The sequence below is a fragment of the Cynocephalus volans genome, chromosome 8 (assembly GCF_027409185.1).
Source record: "Cynocephalus volans isolate mCynVol1 chromosome 8, mCynVol1.pri, whole genome shotgun sequence".
NCBI lineage: Eukaryota > Metazoa > Chordata > Mammalia > Dermoptera > Cynocephalidae > Cynocephalus > Cynocephalus volans.
In genome coordinates this window covers 142,187,241-142,211,070 of record NC_084467.1, presented here as the reverse complement: position 1 = coordinate 142,211,070, position 23,830 = coordinate 142,187,241, and positions in this window count along the sequence as shown.

Sequence of the window (23,830 nt, the reverse complement as noted above, 5' to 3'; positions counted from 1 at the left end):
CAATTTAATGTGGCTGAAATACAATTTATGGTAGGAGGGGAGCTTGGTAAAATATGAGATTGAACTGGTAAACTGGGCTCAGATCATGAATCTTAAAGGCAATGGAAAGTCACAGAAGGATGTTTTAAAGAGGAGAGTGACATTATCAAACATACACTGGAGTGAGGTCAATCTGCAGTTAGTGAGACCTGACTAAAAGGCAGTTGTGCAGCACTCAAGGAGACCAGTTAAAATGGGCTTTCTGGAACCAAGGGAGAGATTATGAGGCCCTGATTTGATATAATGGCAAATGAGGGTGAAGAGAAAGGGAGATATAAGAGACATAATTCAGAGGTAGACTTGATGGGATTTAGTAATGGACTGAATGTGGGTGCGAAGAAGGAATATTCAAGAATGACTCTCATGTTTTTAGTGGATGATGATATTCTTCAGACAAAGAATAGAGCTGATTGGGGGGCTGAGGGGGGAGGATGAAGTAAGAATACTAATGTATGCGAGACATCCAAACAGAGATGCCCTGTAGGGTTGGGAGCGCAGGCAAGACATCTAGGCTGGAGGTGAAAACAAGAATTCTGTTTCACAGACAAAGTGGCTGAAGTCATGGGTGAATTAAGATGATTAAGAGAGAATATACGCAGTTCGTAAAGAAGAGGAATATTCCAGGTTCTCAAAGATCACCAGCATTTAACCTTCAGTCCCTCTTGTGTGTTCTCTTCTGTTTCCCAAGCTGGTTTGCATCAGAATGGAAATTGTCTGTTTTGGGATCTTAACGCCAAGGGCAGAGAATTCTGTCATTCAGTTTACAATTGTTAAAGTCTAACTTTGGAAATAGCACTTCAACACTGTTTCAACCACTTCAGAGATCTGGTTGGAGCATAGTGTCAGTCTCATTAAAGCTATTGTCTATGCCCTCTGATAACTGGCACGTGGTATCCATCTCTAGCCTGACCTGTGACAGGGGAGAGGAGCAGGAATGTTTCCATGGCTCCCAAACCTAGAGGCGAGGACAATGTTCAGATTTTGTGCTGCTAAGAACATCTTCATCTCTTCTCAGAAGTTCTCAACTCTTTACTTATTGTATTACATGGTGAGGTGTCTCATGGGCTGTAGCAGCATTTCTTAATGTTTTGATATCACAAAACAACAACTGATGACAATTTTATGCATAGGCTTGTGAAATGTTTCTTTAAAAACCATTTTGTTAGGACAACAACAGAAACCCCAAAGTAATATATGGTAAAAACAAAGCAAAGTCATTTGATCTTGAAAAGAAAGAAAAGAAAATTACTTTTATATCTTTTATAATCACAATAAAATGGTTATTTATTGTAAGACTTGAAAGTATTTTTCCATTTACTCACAGCACACCTGCAGGTTATTCATGGAACACCAGGGTTCCATGGAACACAGTATGAGAAACACTGTTGTGGTGATTTAATTGTGATGATCCACAATTCCATGCTCATCACATGGGGCTCCATTATTTTTAAATCTGAAAGACACATAGAGAAAAATGAGAAGAATTGCCCCAGGAAGCTGGTTAGTTCTGTCCTTCAGTCTCTACTGTCCTCGTCCTTAGTGACCTTGGAGAGAGCAGGGCTCTGGAAGGCCATGGGAAGACCCTGTAAAGTGGAAGGTAGTGCTGGGTGATGCTCGGCAGCAGCTGCAGCAGAGAGAGTGCAGGAGCAGTCATCACACAGGCCACCCGGGGTCAGAGCTGCCAAGCCACTGACAGCAACCAGCTTAGTTACCAACAGGCCTCACCTCCACATCACAGGAGAGGGGTGGAAACGGTTGGTGAGGGGGCCCTGGCCTTCTCATCTCCTGTGCTGGGTTTCTCTCTCTCTCTTTCTCTCTCATAATGTGTGACTATGTGCAATAAATTGTTAAAGGATATTTCTTATTTAAAAAGGTAAAATCATGACTGCCGTACAAATAGTAAATGAAAACACGTCAAATTTTACATTTCATTCATTAATAAGTAAGGAACCCAGTAAGACAGTATAACTGGTTTAAAGAATTCCAAGAACCACACATAAATAGGGAATAAAGACTTCAGAAGTGAATTCATGAATAGATGCAAGATACATCCACCCTCAGAACAATAATCAATAATCTGCATTTCTATAAACAAGAATCATTTGCATTAACATCTGTGTTCTGCAAACAGAGTTTAAGATAGTTCAGAGAAAATAAAAGGTAGAGATAATCCAGATGCGGGAGCTACTTAGAATAGTTTCTAGATCACAGTAAGTACAATGTAAGTTTTAGCTATTACTTGTTATCACAAAAGTGTGTGTTTGGAATTAGACAGGCTAGAGTTTAAGTCTCAGCCACTCAACATTCGGGCAAGAAAATTCATTTTTCTCAGCCCAATTTTTTTTTTTATCAGTGTGTACTATCACAGCTATTTTGTGAATACTGAGGAATAAATAAAATAATGCTTGTAAAATACTCTGTATATGACTTAGCACAAGGTAAGCATTCATTAGTGGTAGTGTTCTTTTTATTAGTATAGTTGGTGATTTTAACGAGGCTAAAACTTCTTTTTATGTAACCAATTGTTGCTATTTTCATTGTAGGTATAATCAGCCAAAATTCCTTTTGTATGTAAAGTTTTAAACCTTAGATAAATAAGTGAACCCCAAATATTGTGTCTGGCATAATGGTGCTTATTATTTCTGTACTAGTTTCCAAAACTAATCATTGAGTAGGTCTCTTTTTCTTTTCTTTTTTTCTTTTCTAAAAGTTAGGCATAAGTGCATCCATGTCCCTGGACATGGCAAGGGATTGTCAATGCTCCCTAGGAATAAAGCACACAGCACAGAAACTTTTATCTAGTTTAGATAAATAACTAGTTTCATAAATAACTGTTTGTGAAAGAGATCACACAACATCATGAGTCATTGACTGTCACTTCAAGAAACTCATTGATTCACAGAATGGTATGACAGACAGGAAACTTCAGGAAAACAAATCCATTCGTCCCTTTATTTTAGATATAGAAAACTATTATTCAGAAAAGTGAAGTACATTGTCCAATGCCACACAGCCATCAGCAGAGTTGGAACCAGAAGCCAAACCTCCCAATTCATAAGTTAATTTTCTCTGAGTTTTTCTATCTTACATTCTCATCTAGTTGAGAATAGATGAAAAAATAGAAGACTAGCATTCCTCCATACACACTGATTTGAGCAGTCGAGGCCCACAGAAATGATAGGCAAGCTTCCCTGCTGCACCCATCAGAAATGCCAGAATAGGAGGTTCCACTTGACCAGAGCTGAGCAGCCACTGTCCAGGGTGAAATGGGCAACTGCAGCATCTGCAGCATCTCATGATTTGTTAACTGCTACTGGTGTCCATGAAATATTCATTCACTTTTTCCTACAATTAATGCTCCACTGCATCAATAAACCATTGCTCCCCCATCTGTTTAGGTGTGCAGCTTGGAGAAGAAAAGCTTCACACAAAATTGAAAAGAGCCTTTCTTTTTTTTTTTTTTTTTTTTTTTTTTTCATGTTTAGCCCAGAGGCAAAACACCAATTGACTTCTTGGTTTGTGGTCCTTTTCCCAAAAGCACAGTAAGGACTGACTCCCTGGGCTCCTGGACAAGGGGAAGCCCTGGCACCTAGGCAAGCACAGGCCAAAGTAGCTGGAGAGAAGAGGGAAAGACTTCACGTGGTTGGCTGGCTAGTTGCAAGATTCCCGGATTCAGCTGGAGCTTATTTTCCACTTTAATCAGTAAAGCAGGGCACCTCCAGGCGCCAGGGCTTGCCTGACATGGGGCTCCTTGTTTCCAAAGGCTGGTGTCAAGCATTGGACCTGGAGTGCTCCATGCAGCCTCCCCTTTGTGGTTAGAAGCACTGCTCATCAGGAGCAGAAAGAGGAAACTCTGCCCCGTGTCCCTACTCCCACTTCTTTTTAGGCTTCTTCATAGAATTTTCTTCTGCGTACCCCATAACTGTGGTTGCTGCCCTGCTGCCCTCTTCTCTCCTCATTGTGTATATTCCCCACTGATGTTCGTACCCACGATCATGCATTCTCCCTCTATCAGTAATAATCGGTAAATCTCTCTCTCTCTCTTCAGCTTCAGATCTATGTGTCCAACTGCACCCTCTGTCTGTACCAGGTAACCCATTGCCCCTGAAACTCAATAGGTCTAAACTGAACCTATTATTACCTTCCAACACTCCCTCCCCCTCCTTCACTCACCACACCTGCTCCACCTATAAATCTCATCTTCCAGAAAGGAATCTCCATCATGTTACATAAGCTGCACACCTGGGGTCATGCTCGATTCCCTCTTTCCTACCTCCATGTTTCAGTTATCTATTGCTGCTAAGTATTTAAGCAAAACATAGTGCCTTAAAATAATAACACTCGTTTATTTCGTTCATGAATTTGTCATTTGGACAGGGCTCAGAGGAACGATTTGTCTTTGCTGCATGTGATGTCAGCTGTGATGTCTTGTTTAAGGACCCATTTCCAATATAACTCACCCGCATGGCTGACAAAATGGTGCTGGTTGTCAGCAGGGAGCTCACCCAGGGCATTTGGCCAAGAAGTCTCAGCTCCTCTCCACTGGGGCTTCCTCATGGGGCTCCTTGGGCTTCCTTACAGCATGGTGGCTGGGTTCCAAAAGTAAGTGTTCCAAGAGAAAGGAAGTGAAATATACAGGTCTCTTAAGGCCTGGGCCCCTAAACTGGCACAGCATGGCTTCTGCTGGATTCTATTGATCAAGCGGTCACAGAGCCCACCCAGATTCAAAGGGAAGGAACATAATGCCCACCTCTTCAGGGGGAGTGTCAAAGAATTTAAGGCTGTCTTTAATCTACCACACCCTACATCCAATCAGACTCTTGGCAATCCTCTCCCTGTATCTGTGCCTTTTCACATGATGTTCCTTTAGTTTTGAATGCCATTCTTCACACCTTGTCCTATTTCCTGCTCTTCCTCCAAGATTCTGCTCAAGAGTTAACTCCCCAAACCTTTCTTAAGTGTACCTCGTCCAGGTGTAACATAACACAGTACATTAGCATTTATTATTCTGTATTATAATTGTTCATGAGCGAGACTTCCCTATATGACTGTGAATAACAAGAAAGACCACATCTTGCCCATTTTTGCATGGAGCTGAGCAAAGTAAAGGACCGCAGCAAACATTTGCTGAATGGACAAATGTTTCCTCATCTTCGTCTCTCAATAGTCCTGTGAGGTGGTAGAAGTTGATTATTATTCCTATTTTACTGCTCTGACTTGCTTATCTTAGAAAAAAGACAAACATGGCAAAGAGTAACAGCATTACCCAAGGTCACTCAGCCTGGAAATTAACTCAGTATAGTCATAAGAGTTCAGTTCCCCAAAGTTTAACATCATAGATCTAGGGACAAGGTCAGCAAGGCTAAGAAAAAGCCCAACCAGAATGGACTTAGTTGTTTAGCAGAAAATGCCTCTGAGATTACCCCCTCTAGTCTGTGTTCACTGGGGGAATGCCATTGACTTTGTGTACACTGCCAGGAAACTAAGAACACCAGAAGAGATGAAAGACAGTCTGATAGATTCTGTTAAAAAAGAGAGAGGGGCATGGTGCAGTGCTTTGTACAATAAGAAAAATGGATCTTACGCAGATTCACAAAATGGCAATAGGAAAGTGAGCATTTGCAGTGATTCTCAAGTGACTCTTCAGGGCAGAGAGAGGCAGCTATTATCAGAAAGAGAGGTTGTGTCTAGGGGCCCAAGTGTTGGGGTCAATTGGATAATTCATTGAGGTTTTAACTCAATTACAATAAAACATCACTCAAGGACATATGACATCCTGTGCTCCAGTTTCATGATTAATAAGCCCCTTCTGTTCACTAATTTTGTTTCTTACATATTTTTTTATTACAACAATATTCTCTTGATAGTGGATGTAGGTATTCCAGTCACTAGAAAGTAACTTTTCTTTTTGTAAATTCATACATTGATATTGCAGCTTTTAAACTAGTTTCTTTTAAATCCTGTTAGTTGGAGAAATTCCCCTGCACTCAGATTAATGGATTTTTTCTTTGAATTTTAACTATCTTAGTTTTTAAAAATTGCACAAATAATTCATTTATACTTGCTCATTGTAAGAGATCCAAACAATTGAAGTAAGGCATACATGAAAGCTCTCTTTCAACACCAAGCCACTGTCTCACTCCAAGCCTCAGAGATAATCATTGTTATGAGTCCAATATGCAGCCCTCAGTTCCTTTTTTATACATTTCTTTATAGAGGTGTGCGTGCATTTATAAATGTCCCTTTCAATTTTTATACAAATCATGTCATACTGCAGATTTCCTTTTTCTTTTATTTCTTTTCTTTTTTATTTACTATTAGAAACACTCCTGCAATAAAAGTCTTTAATCAAACATTTTTGGGCATGTGTGTATATTTTTGTGAGATATGTGGCAGGTAACATAATGCCCCTCCCCAAAATGTCTACATGCTAATCCCTGGGACTTGTGAGTATGTTAGATTGCGTGACAAAGAGAAATTAAAGGTGCAGATAAAATGAAGTTTCCTAATAAGCTGACTTTACAATAGGGAGATTATCCTGGAATATCCAGGTGGGCCCAATGTCATCACAAGGGTCCTTAAAAGTACAAGAGGGAATCAAAAGACGGAACTGGAGAGATGGCAGTGTGAAAAGGCCTAGGCCCGATGGTGCCTGCTTTGAAGATGGAGGAAGGGGCCATGATCCAAGAAATGTGGGCAGCCTATGGAAGCTGGAAAAAACAAACAAACAGATTCTCTCCTAAAGAAAGACTCCAGAAAGGAACACAACCCTGCCGACACCTTGACTTTAGCTCAGAGAGACCCATTTTATTCTTTTCAACCACAGAACCGTAAGATAATAAATGTGTTGTTTAAATTGGCAGTAATTTGTTAGAGCAGTCACAGAAAACTACTGGGTCCTGAGGAATGCACATTTTAAAAATTTACTGGATAATAAAAATGGCTTTTAAAGAAAAAAAAAAACTTTTAAAATTTACAATTCTATGACCAGTAAGAGAAAGCCCATTTCTTCAGCACTGGATTTTATCGATCCTTTTAATTTTTAGTAATTTAATGGGTGAAAAATTATTATCACTTTGTTGTTGAGATTGAGGACCTTTTTAGTGCCTAGTTCTCTGTTTACAAATTGGAGGTTTATCTTTTCTTATTTTTATACAAGTTTGATGATGTTCTTTTTTATTGATTTATAGGGGCTCTTTAGATAGTATGTTAATCCTGTGCCTGATATACATGCTGCAAATACCTTCTCCCAATTCATTACATCTCTATTAATTCTAGTTGTGAATCTTTTGTCATATAAACAAACATTTCCTTCATGACTAGGGTTTTGTGTCTTGACTAGGGTTTTGTGTCTTGTTTAGGAAGAGAGTGTTTTTTGTTTAAATTGTGGTGGTAGGATATAAATAAGATTTACCATTTTAAGCATTTTTACACATACAGTTCCATGGAATTAATTACATTCCACAATGCTGTGTGACTTCCCCCTCTATTTCCAAAACTATTTTGTCATCCTAAACACAAACTCTGTACCATTAAGCAATAACTTCCCATTATTCTTTCCCTCTAGTAAAAGATTAATGTCTTAACTAGAAAAACTGCAAATGCCTGCCTGACCCGAGTAATAAATAGCTTGAGTGACCTTGAGTAAGCCTTTGGTCATTAGTTTCCTTATCAAAATGATGACTCTATTCATTCGAATATTACTTACTCTGAACCCACTTTACCTAGATGCTGGGGAGACATAAATCAAAACAGCGTTCAAGAAATTTGCAGTTTACTGGGAGATATAGACAATGAAAGAACCATTAACAATAACAATAGAGACAACATGAGATAGAGGTTTGTGCAGAACCCTACAGAACTCCACATCAAGACGATGAGGTTTTGTAGGGGTTGTCCAGGTGAGGCAGGAGAACAGGAAGGGCACACCGGGCAGTTGGAGCTGCAGGTACAGAGGCTTGGGGGCAAGAGAGAGAATGACAACCAGTTCATAGCATAAGGGTGATGGTGGTGGGGAGTTATGAGTCTGCCAAGGTAGACAGGGACTGTTGTGGTCCATCCCATTCAGTTTAGCCTTTTGCCTGCGGACAGTAGAAAGCCTCTGAAGCTTGAAATGGGAGTGGTCTGTGGACTGACCTTTAATGGAGACCACTTTGGTGGCTCTCCCAGGCTCATCCATGTTGCTGCTAATGACAAGATTTTATTTGTTTTCATGGCTGAGTAGTATTCCATTGTGTATACTTTCTTTATCCATTCATCCATCAATGGACACCTAGGTTGATTCCACATCTTGGCTATTGTGAACATTGTTGTAACAAACAGGGGGATGCAGATATCTCTTTGACATGCTAATTTCCCTTCCTTTAGATGAATACCCAGTAGTGGGATTTCTGGATCACCTGGTACCTCTATTTTTAGTTTTTTGAGGAACATACATATAGTTTACCATAATAGCTGTACTAATTTACATACCCACCAATAGTGTGTAAGAGCTCTCCTTTCTTTGCATGCTTTCCAGCATTTGTTATTTGTCATCTGTTTGATAATAGCTATTCAACTAGGGTGACAGGATATCTCACTGTGGCTTTGATTTGCATTTCCCTGATGATCAGTGATGTTGAGCATTTTTTCATATACCTGTTGGCCATTTGTATATCTTCTTTTGAGAAATGTCTATTCAAGTCATTTGCCCATTTTATAATCAGTTTGTTTTGTTAAGTTCTTTGTATATTCTGGATATTAATCTCTTGTCAGATGAATAGTTTGCATATATTTTCTCTCATTCTGCTGGTTGCCTCTTCGCTGTGTTGATTGTTTCTTTTGCTGTGCAGAAGCTTTTTAATCTGATGTAATTCCATTTGTCTAGTTTTGCTTTTGTTATCTGTGATTTAGAAGTCTTTTCCATAAAATTTTTGCCCAGACTGATGTGTTAAAGTGTTTCCTCTATGATTTCTTTTAGGAGTTTTATAGTTTTGGGTCTTATATTTAAGGCTTTAATCCATTTTGAGTTGATTTTGCTATCTGTTGAGAGATGAGGGTCTAGTTTCTTTTTTCTGCATATGGATATCCAGTTTTCCCAGCACCGTTTATTGAAGAGGCTGTCCTTTGCCCAATGTATGTTCTTGGAGCCTTTGTCAAAGATCAGTTAGCTGTAGATACACAGATTTATTTCTGAGTTCTCTATTCTGTTCCATTGGAGCATGTATCTGTTTTTATGCTAGTACTGTGCTGTTTTGATTATTATAGCTTTGCAGTCTATTTTGAAGTCAGGTAGTGTACTGCCTCTAGCTTTGTTTTTGTTTGTTTGTTTCTTTGTTTTTTGCTTAGGATTGCTTTGGCTATTCAGGGTCTTCTGTGGGTCCATATGAATTTTAAGATTTTTTTTTTCTATTTCTGTCAAGAATGTCATTGTTATTTTGATGAGGATTGCATTGAATCTTTAGAATGCTTTGGGTAGTATAGTCATTTTGACAATATTAATTTTCCAATCCATGAACATGGAATATCTTTCAGTTTTTTTTGTGTCCTCTTTAATTTCTTTCATCAATGTTTTGCAATATTCATTTTAGAGGTCTTTCACCTCCTTGGTTAAATTTATTCCTAGGTATTTGATTTTTTGAGTAGCTATTGTAAATGGGATCACTTTTTTCATTTCTGTTTCTACTAGTTCATTGTTGGTGTAAAGAAAGGCTACTGATATTTGTATGTTGATTTTGTATCCTGCAACTTTATTGAATTCATTTATCAGTTCTAAGAGTTTTTTGGTGCAGTCTTCAGGTCTTTCTATATATAAGATCATGTCATCTGAAAACAGGGACAATTTCACTTCCTCTTTTCCTGTTTGGATACCCTTTATTTCTTTCTCTTGTCTAATTGCTTTGGCTAGAATGTCCTGTACTATGTTAACTCAGAGTGGTGAAAGTGGGTATCCTTGTCTTGTTTATGTTCTTAGAGAAAAAGCTTTCAACTTTTCCCCATTCAGGATGACGTTAGCTGGGTTTGTCACATTTGGCCTTTATTGTGTTGAGATACTGTCCTCCTATACTTAATTTTTTGAGAGTTTTTATCATGAAGAAATATTTAATTTTGTCAAACACAATTTCTGCATCAATTGATATAATCGTATAGTTTTTGTCCTTCATTCTATTGGTGTGATGTATCACATTTATTGATTCACGTATGTTGAACCATCCTTGTATCCCTGGGATAAATCCCACTTGGTTAGGATGCATAATCTTATTTATGTGCTATTGAATTTGGTTTGTTAGTATTCTTTTGAGAATTTTTGCACCTAGATTCATCATGGATAATGGCCTGTAGTTTTCCTTTTTTGTTATGTTCTTGTCTGCTTTTGGTATCAGGGTGATGCTTGCCTCATAAAATGGGTTTGGGAGAATACCCTCTGCTATGATGTTTTGTAATAGTTTGAGAAAAAATGGTATTAATTATTTAAATATTTGGTAGAATTCAGCAGTGAAGCCATCCAGTCCTGGGCTTTTCTTTGCTGTGAGACTGCTGATTACTGATTCAATCTCATTACTTGTTATTGGTTTGTTCGAGTGTTATGTTTCTTCTTGGTTCAGTATTGGTAGGTTGTCTGTGTCCAAACATTTATTCATTTCCTCCAGGTTTTCCAATTTGTTGGTGTATGGTTGTTCATAATAGGCTCTAATGATTCTTTGTATTTCTGTGGTATCAACTGTAATTTCTCCTTTTTCCTTTCTGATTTTCATTATTTGAGTCTTCTTTTTTCTTAGTCTAGCTAATGATTTGTCAACTTTATCTCCTCAAACAACCACTCCATTTTCATTGATGTTTTGCATAGCTTTTGGTCTCTGTTTCATTTGGTCTGCTCTAATATTATTTCTTTTTGTCTGCTAATTTTGGGATTGGATTGTTCTTGCTTTTCTAGTTCCTTGAGGCATGACATTAGCATGTTTATTTGTAATCTTTCTATTTTTTCGACATGAGCACTTAGTGCCATTAACCTTCCTCTTAGTGCTGCTTTTGCAATATCCCATAGGTTTTGGTATGTTGTGCTTCTATTTTAATTTGTCTCAAGGAATTTTTTATTTTCTGCTTTATTTCTTCTTTAGCCCATTGGTCATTCAGGAGCATGTTGTTTAATTTCCATGTATTTGTTCAGTTTCCAAAGTTTCACTTGTTATTGATTTCTAGTTTTATTCTATTGCAGACTGAAAAAATATTTGATATGATTTCAATGTTTTTAAATTTCTTGAGACATGATTTGTGGCCTACAGTGTGGTCTATCCTGGAGAATGTTCCACGTGCTGATGAGAAGAATATGTATTGTGCAGTGTTGGATGAAATGTTCTGTAAATTTTTGTCAAGTCCATCTGCAGGGCTTTTGATTCTATTTTTCGATGAACATTTTGAAAATTTAGGAAAGAAAAGTGGTTATGTCTTTTCTGAGATTTCTCATTGCCATTCTCACTCTGCAATTGGCCAATAATCATCTCACTGCCATTCACTACCTGAAACCACGGACCTGTGGATAAGAAACTGCTTCCCTGACCAAGGAGCCAGTGGAGGTGTGAACAGGGGCAAAGAAAACTCTCTGATATTTTTCCATCCCGTTATTCTACATAATACCACTTCTTAAAGTGATATAGGGACTTTCTACCTTACTGAAGCACTACATTTGCCACGGGGAATTACAATACAGAAGAGAAAATCATTAAACTATAGACTGAACATGAGTTTTATCTTGCTCTGAGGAACAAGTGCTTCCCCCAACCCCACCCTCATCCGCAGCTCTGCTTCTGCTCCCAAGTGACTGAACAACATGGGGGGGAAGACATGTCTCTGTCAGGAACAAAACTTTCCTTGTCACAGTACTATTTTTCTCAGCTCTCTGTTTCACTCAGAAATGGAAAAAATATTGAACAGCATTTCCCATACCTACTGCTGGCTAATAGCATCAACAGCTAATGTTTTATGAAATCCAACCCAACTGATGTGGTGCATTAAGCAGAACCCGCTAGGTTAACATTTGCCCCTTTCCAGCTCTCCCCAGGTCATTGGGCTGGGCCTGTGCTACTATGGAGCCAAAGCTCTGTCTGTGTCCAGCAACAGTGATGGGAAATGACTGCCAGCTCAACACTGCCATTGCTTCTTGGGGTTGACACTTTGGCGGACCTTTCAAAGACAGCTGAGTGTGTTGATACAGTAAGTTTGGTTATCACACATTTCCAGGACAAGGGCCCAAGGAATCCCCTAATACCATTTGGTTGATATTAATTACATCTATTTCTACTGCTCATAGTTTAAAACAGTAGCTGAGCTATTGGTGCTTTGGTATCAAGATGCCAAGGCCCACTCATGGCACATCTGGCTCCAAATGGCAACAAGTGAGTGGGGAAGGAAACAGACCTAAAAATCAATTCAGAAAGTTGTAATAATAATCATAATAAATCTGCATGTGCTATTTGATCCTTTAATTGGGTAGGTATTTTTATTCCTGTTTTAAAGATGAGAAAACTGAAGCTCAAAGACTTCAGAAACTTGTCCACAGTCATATATCTTGCTGAGAAGAGGTATATGGACTTATGTGATTCAGGGCCCAAGTGTTCTAATATCTTTGCCTGGATCCTATTGTTAAAGGAAAAAATTATTCATGACATAAGTTAAAACTGTAAGACAGACTTTATTTAGGACTACCATGACAGGGGCAGGAACTACTGCAATGGGGTTCAGCAGTAGGTTCAACTTCAAATACAACAAGGAAAAGTGGGGATTAATAGGCAAAGCAGGGAGATGTCAGTGGATAGAGAATTACTAAGAGGATAGGGTGATTCTTTGCTAAACTAACCTAACAGGATTCCTGCTGAAGTCAGGCCAGAGAAATGAGGTTTTATCTGGGGATGATGGAGGATGAAGAATTTGGTCAGATGCAAGCCCTGAGAATGATCAGACACCAAAGACGGGAGATTCTGGCTAAACCAACTTGACAGGATTCTTGCTGAAACTGGGTGATGCAAAGACCAAACACAGAAGTCCAAAAGTCAAGGCCTAGTTTGGAAGAGATTCAGAAGAGCCTGACTAAAGTGTGGTCAAGGGAGACTCTTTGTCACCACTGTGTCCTGCTGCCCCTGGCCAAGGAGCACCATCATCCGGAAGTCAGTAAACAGGTCCAGTAAGTTTTGGGATTGGTTTTGAAGAAAGGGAGAAACAAAATCTGGCAAACAGGAAGGAACGACATTATTTTGAGGGGTCAGGGGTGGGGTGGAACAATCGTTTATTAAATCCTGGACATTACATGCACCTGACAAGGAAATAGCACTAAGGCTCAAGATCCTACGAAGGGAGGAGCTCCCAAATCCACCATTTTTCTCAGGGAAATTTAGTGCTTAACCTGCCATCAGTTTAGCACTATGGACTGTTAGCCTCTGGGTCCCTACATGGTCATAGCCTCCATTATGAGGGTTTCCAGTTCTATGAGGAATTGGGAGCAGAGGAAAGACAAGACTGAAATGGGCTGGGTGATGGAAACCTGATCCTCTCTTAGAGCTTGAAAAAGTAGACCATGCCCCATCCGGGAGCATCAGCTGGACGCCACGGGGCTATTTGCGGCTTGACAGCCTCTGCTGAATTATTGATGCCCCTCACTACGTTGGGACCTCCCCTGTTAACAAATCACACTTCATATTAAAATTTAAAGAGGCAAATGAGGGCAATCTCTTTCCCTATTATTGCCCTCTTCTTTCGCCATCTGAGCTCTAATTTTTAAGTCAATCAGCCTGAAAGGCTTCTCTTGGGACATGGCACAGATCAGAAAGCCAAGCCCAGGACAGGAAAACCAAAGGCCATGAGTGAGACTGGGACCTGAGGCCTGAGTCAATTAATGGTGTCTGAGCAACTCAGGGACAGGTGAGCACGGACTCTTTCTGAGTCATTGAGACACATAAGAAAAAACTCCATTTACCCCTTTACTGGGACACCTGGACCCATGCCCAGTTTGTCACCTAGCAAGTGTTTCCCTAAAGCAGAGGATAAAAACTTTTAAGTTGTCGTCCAAATTTGGATTTTGGATGTTTTGTTTGGCCTGAAAAGTAGTGCTGTTGTTGTTGCTGTCGTTTAATGAAAATAGTTGCCAAAATTTTCAAAATCTGGTTTTCTGACTTCTTTTGGGAGATCAGAGGGTTGGGCTTTCATCTGCATATTGTACCACTTAACAGGGGCCTATCGTGGCTGCTTCTTTAAATGAGGTATGGCCTCTTTGCTTTGCCACAGTTCTTACCATTTCCTATTAATGGTTGAATCTGGACCCTTGGTCTCAAAAAAGATGGCAAATGAGTTTTTCTATATGCCAACTCAAGTCTGTTATAGGGCTGCCTGTCGTACCATAATGGATCTGAGTTCAGCTATGGTAGAAGGTTGTGTAGTTTGCAATTATTCATCTCCCCTTCCCTGTAAGATGATTATACATCTCTGACCTTTGCTGTGTGACTATGTGCGGATCATTCAAGCAGAAGTTTTAAGAGTCATCATGGGTTATCACTAGCTCTCTGGCTCTTTTATTCTGCCATGGGAACTGCGCACCCTACGATCCTTCAGCCTGGATCCCAGAAGGAAAAGGACACATGGACCAGACCAGCAGCTGACTTATAGCTTAAAGCTGAACCACTGTTCGGAGCAGAGCTGCAGCCAGCCACAGCCTTCATTAACATGAGTGAACAATAAATGTTGTAAGCCACTGAGAATCGGGGTTTTTTTCATTACTGTAGTAAAGAGGACCAATACAGCAAGACTAGGCCTGTTAGGAAAGGGTACTGTGATTTAAAAAAAAAAAAAGACAGTGCTTTTCTATTTTCTGAGGAGAGAAAAATGGTAGCATTAGGAAATTTCTAAATATTAATTTTAACTGTCTTCAATTTAAAAATAACTTTAAATATTCTGAAAAGATATTGCAGTGGCAGTAAAATAACTGAGTTGAGCTCCTGAATCCACACTGGTGACCATGTTGTAAAATTTTCAACTGTTTTCCTTTTATTAAAGATAAATATATTTTAAAATCTTATGTGTATTGAAATTGTAGTATCTGTTAATTTCATTTCTAATAGTAAAAGGGGCAATACAAAATATTTGTTATACAAAGGGGGTCTAGCATCTGCTAGGGTTTTACCCACTACCTTAATGTGAGGATCAAATGGCCTAGAATATTTAAAATGTTCTGTCAGCTTTAAGTGACTACTAGTGAACTCCAGTTTTTATTTGTTTTATAATAATGTGACATCTCTTTCTCATTTTCTCCATTAGGAGGTAGATTAGCCATTAATATTCCTATTTGACAGATACAGAGACTGAGGCAGCACACAGGGAAGGGATTTGTCAGTGAGTTTGAGGGAGAATTGAGGGACTGTCAGTATATCCCCTAGTCCCCTGACTGCCAACAATCTGTTGCCTTACACAAAGAGGGAGCCAACCAGGGGCTTTTGAACAATTTTACTAATACGCAGATTTTTAGTCTAATGTTGTCAGCTATAATGAGACGTGCTGATTTCTTGGAAGTACTGTAATCTAAACCTAATTAACCTCAATATCTACTTCCATATACACCTTCTACACCCTTCCTACGTCATTGCTTCTCATTTGCATTTTTCAGTTTATAATGTCAATATTCACCAGTCCCTTTTAATTTTTGATTAACCTGGTGGTCCTCTGAACCATCTGGTGGTAGGCATGACAGTTATTCTTAAGATAGTCAAGGTTTAATTTGCATATGGGTCATATTATTTTGAAAATATCTGTGGTATACAAAGTTAAAGTTGGGATTTTTATATTTTGGCATGATTTTGTCATTTTGAATCCTGTTGTCTGTTACAACTTCGGGTTATCCTTTTGGACGTCAAAGGCAATTTTATCTCTCTGGGAGGCATCTCCATATCCTGTCCCATGAGTGGCCAGAACACCTTGAAGGGCAAGTACCTATACTGAGTGCCCAGTGCTAACCGACGCAACACCCCTTTTCAGAAGATGCTGTTTTGGGGTAAAAGCTGGGTCACTGGTTCAAAATCTGCTACTGCACATGCACGCTGGATTCCCCAAGGATTTGGGAATGCCCTGTCAATTGCTCAGGATTAGAAGGCAGTCAAGCTATGTGGAACCCTATGCACTTATGGTTACTTTTGTTCTCCATATTCTTGCTGATTTCAACCCTCTTTTCTAAAAGTAGGCTTATGATGCGGCCCCATTGGCTAGCAGACATCTTTTCCATCGACTGAAAATGCACTTGATTTTTTTAAAAAAGGAAATCCACTGGATCAGAATGAAGCAGGTCAGAGACCACCAGGTCGTGGACATACTTCCCTGGGGTCTGCAGAGCTCGGAAGAGCTGTTTGGGCTGAAGCTGGGAGGCCACATGTAATCCTGGTCTGCACAGAAACGCTGACCCGGAGGCACCAGATCGCTGCGTGGCCTCCCTCCCCCCGCCAGCCCTACCCAGGACCGGTCTTGGCTTGAGATTTTTACCATCTCTCCAATGCTAATGTTTCTTAGAGACCCAAGACAGATGGTAAATTCTCCTCAGGGTGGAGCGTGGCGACAAGGGGCTCCTCAAAGCGCCACATTCAGTATGCTTCCCCACACAACAACTAACGATGGCCCAGCTCTCCACGTTCCTCCCGCTTCAGAGGCCCACCGACTTCCTATCCACGAGGGATGGGGAGAAGGCCCAATTCAGGCGTCTGTCACCTTTTCCCAAAATGCTTTGCGACCTTAGGCAAGATGGCCGACGCCGGCGCGCCTGCTGCGCACAGCCGCATGCGCACCTCGCACCCCGCACCCCTGCCCCAGCCGCGCAACGAAAACAACGCACGCCCGTTCCCTGTGTGATCGCACGGGCATGAGTCATGGCCGCCGTGTTCCGTGTGAGCAGGCCAACGCTCCCGGACGTCTGTTGCCCGCGGCCTCGCTGTAGAAAATGGCGGCGCCGGTACCGAAGTCAGGCCTTTCACTCTGAAACCGCCTTCTCCTGCCGCGGTGGCCTCCCGGGACCTGCGAAGTCCAGTCTCCTCCTGTGCGACAGGACACACCTGCGCCCGTTTCCCTCCTGGCAGGTAGGCCCCCCCCCAGCCTCCCGCCACGGTTTAGCTTCTGACACACCAGGAATCTCCATAGCTGTGTCCCGTCTCCACCCTGGAGTCAACAATTCGTTTAATTTGCAGTCTTGTCTCGTGGAGGGAAAGGGAGTGATGAGATCCTGCCTTTCTCGGTTCCTCAGCAAACACACTGAAACTGTGTGATCCTCTTCCCTAAGGTTTCTCAAGGACTCCTTATGACCTGCTGGATAAGTCCATACTTTTTAGTCCACCATGGAAGCCCGTATTTCTAACTTGTTTCTGTTCTTGCCTCTCTTCCTTCTGGTCATCTTTTCCGGGCTGTGTCCCTCACTTTCACCTCTGAATCCTCCTTTAGGGCTTAAAGGCCCTCGCTCCTGCAGGGTGCCGGCCCCGCCGCCTCTCCCCTCGCCAGGCCCAGAGCGTTTGGTTTGTGCCCCTCTAAGATACCACGTTCTGGGCTGTCTGGTGTGTTTATGCGTGTGTGTGTGTGTGTGTGCGTGTGTGATCTTTCCTAGTAGTGGGAAAAGTCCTTGAGGGAAGGGGTCCCATCTTGTATAGCCCCTACTGCTAGAGGAAGGAAAGGGCAGAGGGAACCACCTTGCTCAGAGAAGGAATGCAGAGAGGCTGAGAATAAGGCACAGGTGCATAAACATGCACAATAATTACCTCATTGATATCAAAACCAGTAGGAAACATTCTCATTCCAGAGGGCAGGGCTGGGCCAGGCTCCTTCCTTGGAGGCATGGGGCTGTCTTGCTATCTTTCTTCAGCCCCTGCAGCTGTGGAGGAGGAGCCAAGGCCATGGAAGAGCCCCCATCTAACCCCACCTCCCATCCTCACCTGCCTGTGATTGCTTTAGGTGCTGACATGATAGTACCTCCCATTAGCCTTCACATCTGGTGCCCCATTTTTAGGGCTAGCCATAATATAATCCTGCCTTAGAGACTGACATGTGGAGAAATTACCTAATTTGCAAAAGCTGTTTTGCAGTACAAGACAGTGGAGAAAAACGTGGGAGATCAAGCTTTCACGTATACAAGCTGCCCTTGGGGGAATGCAGAGGAAACTTTATTTTGTGGCTTTTCCCTAATGCACCTTCCTCACCTCCAGCCTGCAGAAAAGTGAGGTGTCCTCCACGTACCTTTCTTCCAGACCAGGCCAATTCCATTCCCTTAGTTAGAGCCTGCTGGGGGCCTTCTCTCACAGATAAGGGAACAGAGACATCCAGGCTGAAGTGACTTGCTCGAAGTCACTGAGCATATTGGTGGCTAAGCTAAGATTTCTATCAGAAGCTGCTAATGACAGAGTCTGACCTCCAACCACCAGCCTGGGTCGATGACTATCTCTTTATAACATGCTTTTCCTTTTGGTTCCCTTGACAGCTCCTCACCAATGTTTTCTTATTTAATTACTTTTCATGTAATCTGTTCCTGCAGACTTACCCTCTCTGTTGCCAATATTTATAGCTTTTTTCAACAGTTGCCTAGAAAATGTGTGTCTTAGTCTGTTTTGTGCTGCTGTAACAGAATACCACAGACTGGGTAATTTATAAAGAAAAGAAGTTTATTTCTTACAGTTCTGGAGGCTGGGAATCAAAGGTCAAAAGGTCCACATCTAGTGAGGCCTTCTTGAAAAATCTAAATTTTCTTTCAAGTCTGAGTCCCGAGATGTGTGTAAAAATCACATTTTGCACTGGGCCATCACACTTGAGCCAAGGAAGTGAACGTTGTTGGGCAGTGGTGAGTGAGGGCTCCTCCCTTCTCTGTGCATCACAGACAGTGATGTCCTTGGGCAGTGCTGGACCGGGAGGTCTCAGTTCCTGTACTAAATGTCTCAAGATTACTTTGCTTTTTAAGTTCTTTTTCTTTATGTTTCTTTTTTAAAGGCTTTCTTTAAAAACTTTAAAAAAAAAAATCATTTTTAATTCCTTCATCTTGAGTTCTTGGTAACCATTTTTGCTGTTCAGTATACCTACTTCTAGCAGACCCAGTTGCCTTCTCAACGAGAAGTTGGTTACTTTTGATCTATGAGGAGGGAAATTAGAAACCACGCTAACTACAAATCACATTTTAGGTGAGAGTGAACAAGCTCTGAAAGAGGGACGGAGGGACAGGCATAAGCATATTCCAGGGACTTTATGAGCTAGCATCCAGATGGTAGAAGTTGCTCAGTTAGTGTCCTCCCCATAAGTGAGTGTGACTGGACCACAGTCTGCAAAGCCCTCCAGCCCCGATCAGGAGGCTGTCCACTCACTTTTAAGACTGGTCGTTTCTATGTACACCTTCATCTTAGGCTATGAGAAGCATGGTCCAAAGTCAAATGTAAGAATCCCAGGTTTTCCCCAGTGTGGGAAAGATATACTTTTAGCATTTAGAATTGGACCAAATATAACCCACTGAATGTAAGGAAATCTGTGTAAAGACAAGGTAGCTTCTTAGGAGACACAGGTCTAACATTCCTATTGCTTGGTAGGAGCCTATCCATACCATATATCATGGTCAGTTAGGATGGGAATGTCCATTTAGTGAGGTTTGTCCTGAGCCAGCTGTGTGCACCCCTTCCACCACCTTCCTTTGACCCATGATGTGTGTCAGCCACAGCTGCCTGGCTCCATAGTATGTCCCTCCTCCTGACTATTACAAAGCATCATCTGATATTTTGTCCAATCTCTCAGGACTATTTCCAATGAGCTGCCCTTGGGGACCCAGTGCCAGCCCTAGAAAGTCGATGTCAAAAAGATATCCCAGAAATTTTGAACATGGGCTACTTCGTGGTCTCTCTGTTCAGGCACACCACAACTTCCCCTGGCCCTGCCAAGCTCTCTTACCTTGCCTTCCTCCAAGACCCTGTTTAAACCCTGCAGTCCTACTACCCTCATCATTGCCTCTAAACCTCCCACTAGTCTTACGCACAACCACAGCAGGCAATTCACCGTCTTTACCCTACCCTTAGCTTATGGTCCTCCCCAGCCCTGGGACACCGTTCCTTCCCTCTCCACTCACCCAACCCTTCCCCAGCCATACTATCCCCAACTCCTCCACTAGAATGCCCCTTCTGTAGCCCAGTTCTACATTCCAGCCCATTCCATGGCCCAAGATCTCAGGTGCCTTGTGTTGTCGCAGCCTGTGCAGGTCCTCATGCTCCTTCTTAGTTGGTCAACTCTGGGAGGGCAGGACTGTGGTGGCCGCTCCCTTTGTTACCTCACACCTAGCATGGAGCACCAGGCTTGGGGGATGTTCATTTGCTCATCCATCCACTCCTTTGTGGGTTGAGTTATCCATGCATGCCACATTTTACTGCAGGCCCACTCAGTGCCAGGCATTTGTGATGCAGAGATCAAGGACAACAGTGTCCACATTAGAGTCGGGGAGGCAAATCCATAACAAACAGGATGCAGGATGCAGCGGATATTTGCTTCTGTAGGGCTTCAAAACTGAAAAAAAGTTGAACTGGAAAATTTACAAATTGCAATGGCAGCCAAGAGGTAGAAGTGATTCATTCTGCTCAAGAATTAATCAGGTGTGAGTGGGAGGACCAGAAAGTCTTCCCAGAGGAAGGACTAAGCCTTTGAGCCTGATCTGGATTTTCTGATATGGTGTGGCACTACAGACAATAGGACATCTCACCCAAATGCACAAAGGTCGTGACATGGCTTGACTCAGGGTGCTGCTAGTCACTCCTTATGGCCAAGATATTTGAGGCTTTCAGGGGAGTGCCTAGTGTGGGCATAGGGGATAAGGAGTGTGGGAAAGAGTTATGGAGGGTGCAGGAGGGGAGTGGCATGAATGGCTCAGGGTAGAGGGTTCCCAATGCTGGCCATGGAACCATGGAAACCATTGGGAAAATTGGTGATGACTGGACTGAGGGCTGGTCTGTGGCCATGAAGTAGAAGGGTTGGTTTTATGGGCATTTCTAAGGTGCAGTAGGTGAGATTTAGTGACTAATCAGATGTAGAAGGGCAGAGAGTGGATGGGAGTAGAGACTGTTGGGTGCAACCATTGACTGAAAAGAAGGATGAGCAAATAAAAGCACTAGTTTGGGTGGAAAATATGATTCATGACTCATTGTCAACCCCCAGTAATATGATTGGAATGTGTAATTGGAATTTTTTCTTGTTTTGTTGTAAAATGCCACTTATGATCAGAATAGCTGAGACTGGGTAATTTATAAAGAAAATGAAATTTATTGCTTATAGTTTCTGAGGCTAGGAAGTCCAAAGTCCATCTGGTGGTGGCGACAGTGACCCCAGGAACTCACATTACAAGGTGGTGGAAGCAGAGAGAGCAAGAGAGACAGACTCTCCTCTTCTTTTAAAGTCCTCAGAACCACGCCCCTGACCACCTTTTTTATCCATTCACTACTGCAGGGTCCTACAATCCAATCCTCCTCAAGGCCCCACCTTTCAATTACCATAATAGGATCTCCCACCCTCTTAACAGTGACAGTGGGGGCCAAGTTTCTAATACATAAAACTTAGGGGACACAGTTCAAGTTTCAATGGGTTTTGGGGACATAATTCAATCCACTACACTTATCATGTCTTTTGGGGCGCTTGCGTGTGTGCTACATCTGCTTCTGGAGCTGCACGCATATCTCTCCTCCTGACCTGGAAGAGAGACCGTGGTGGCCAGCAGGGAGTCTCTTTGAGCACTAGCTGTGTCCACACATAGAAAATGACCTAAAACACAATCTACCCCTGTTAGTCTTCTAAGTTCATATTCCTCATTTTAGAAAATCTTCCATTTTAGGGAGCATCTTTACAATGCAATTCTGACAGTGATTACCTGGAATTAGCACAGTTGCCAACAAGACTGCCCTCACTTCAGGCACTAGCCACAAGCTCCAGGGCTTCCAAGTCACCCACACTTATGACCAGCTGGCTAAAATTTGGAGTTTCCCACTATACCCTTAGGTTCATATTCCTTCAGGAAAGTGCTATACTTATGATTGCAGTATTATTATAAAGATTAGAAATCAGTACCATACAAATGAAGAGATGCATAGGGCAAGGTCTGGAAGGGTCCCAGACACAAAGGTTCTTGTGTCCTCAGGATGCATCACCCTCCCAGCACGTAATTGTGCAATTACCAACCAGGGAAGCTCAACTAAGCTTCAGTGTCCAGGGTTCTTACCGGGGTTTCATTAAGTAGGCAAGACTGATTGAATCATTAGGTACATGATTGAAGTAAATCTCTAGCCCTGATATCACTGGCTCAAAGCCCCAACCCTCTAATCACAGGGTTGGTTTTTTCCTGCATGGCCGGACCCCATCCTGGAACTACCTAGGGGCCCACCATGAGTCACCTCATAAGATTAAACTCGGGAGTGTTCTGAGAGGCCCACTGTGAATGACAAAGCCAGTTCTATGACTCAAGAAATTCCAGCGGTTTAGAAGCTCCATTCCAGACCAGATACATTCTTTATTATACAAAAGTCTTATTTAAATATATCTATCCAAGCTTATTCTTAGGTTGTTTTCAGGTGGGACTATTTCAACAACTTTTATTTGGTTTCAGACGAGACCAATTCAGATTGGGGGCAAAGCATAGGAAATGGGGCTCGGGAAAAGTAATAGATATTCTTATCCTGGTATTTCCTTCATATTATTTTGTATTAGAAATTTAATGGAGAACTCAAATAGAAATAATAGTGCCTTTCCTGATTTACAACTTAATTCACTATTAAAGAGAAAAGAAGATAGCATTTCAGGCTCAAGTTTATTCTTTATCATACTAATATACAATGTACTTGCAGTCTACATTAGAAATATTAGTTTGTTTATAAATGATGTACATGGGTTAGGGAGAGCTATGTTTCTTAGGTAGCTGAAAGCACAGAACAGCTTAATAAATTTCAGAGTATAATAAGTACATTTTTAAAATTAAAGATATCAAGTATAATTATGGCTTTTTGTTCTGACCTATGTGGTTCAGCAGTAATTGGTGTCTAAGAGACACCGAAAACTAGTTAGTTGGTGAAACAGGTCACACTCAGAATCCCCGTTTCCCGGCACTGCCTGGAAACATTTATAGAAGGGGCAGCCATCCAGAATAGCCACAAAACAGGGTTCTGCTCCCAGATTCATGAGATGTAAAGGTTAAATACCGGACTTGGGCAGCTTATGATTTTAAGTTTGCAGTCCTGTAATTGGAAGAAACTATGCAGAAGGGTTTCGTGTCTTTGTTACCAGTAAATCCCAGTAAAAACCTTTTATAACGGGCTTCTTTTTAGAACTTATTTGCTGTAATTGCATTTCCGTTTTATAACCTTGATGATGTAGTGTTTTCACCACGTTTCCTTTTAAAAGCTTCCCCCAAATCCCCATTATCCAATAGAAGACAGAATGACAGTATAACCTCATGCTGTCAATAAATGAGGCTACTGTGTTGTCGATGAATATATATGGGCATTTTCACTAGTAACTTCAAATGGCTAGTGTTGGAAACGTTCATATGAAATCATATTTACCAGGCCTTTTCCCCTTTATACAGTTTACTAGTTTACTGCATTTGCATTACCAGCTTCTAGCTGTAAAAACAAATTAACTAAGTTTTCTCAATTAACAATAGGCTGTGTAAAACTCTGCACACACACCCCCACCACCACCATTTAAGTTACAGTGTTGTTAGTTATTTCAGTACCTACCATAGGGATTAAATCAAACCATGTTTGGAAAACAAAATAACATTGTGAATAGTAAAGTTGGGTTT